Here is a 333-nt window from a genome sequence, read left to right as displayed (position 1 = left end):
TTGAAAAACTGGTGCTGGCCCACCTGAAGGACATCACTGGACCCTTGCTGGATCCTCTTCAGTTTGCCTACAGAGCAAACAGGTCTGTGGATGATGCAGTCAATATAGGAATGCACTACATCCTCCAACATCTGAACAAACCAGGGACTTATGCAAGAATCCTGTTTGAGGACTTCAGCTCCGCTTTCAACACTATCCTCCCGGATACCCTTCTGAATTAAATGACACAGCTCTCTGTACCCACCCTCATCTGTCAGTGGATCATCAGCTTCCTGACAGACAGGCAGCAGCTAGTGAGGCTGGGCAAACTCACATCCAGGACTATCACCATCA

The 333-nt window shown here is 48.9% G+C and overlaps 1 protein-coding gene across 1 annotated transcript in view; it reads right to left on the bottom strand.

Annotated features, from left to right (window-relative positions):
* Positions 1–333, bottom strand: part of LOC107697989 (E3 ubiquitin-protein ligase TRIM17-like) — a 12,959-nt gene that overhangs the window by 863 nt on the left and 11,763 nt on the right. The window lies entirely within an intron of this gene.

This window comes from Sinocyclocheilus anshuiensis, unplaced genomic scaffold, assembly GCF_001515605.1.
Source record: "Sinocyclocheilus anshuiensis isolate Anshui unplaced genomic scaffold, SAMN03320099.WGS_v1.1 scaffold2272, whole genome shotgun sequence".
NCBI lineage: Eukaryota > Metazoa > Chordata > Actinopteri > Cypriniformes > Cyprinidae > Sinocyclocheilus > Sinocyclocheilus anshuiensis.
Note: the sequence above shows the minus strand (reverse complement) of the source record. Positions and strands in the feature narration are given on the sequence as shown.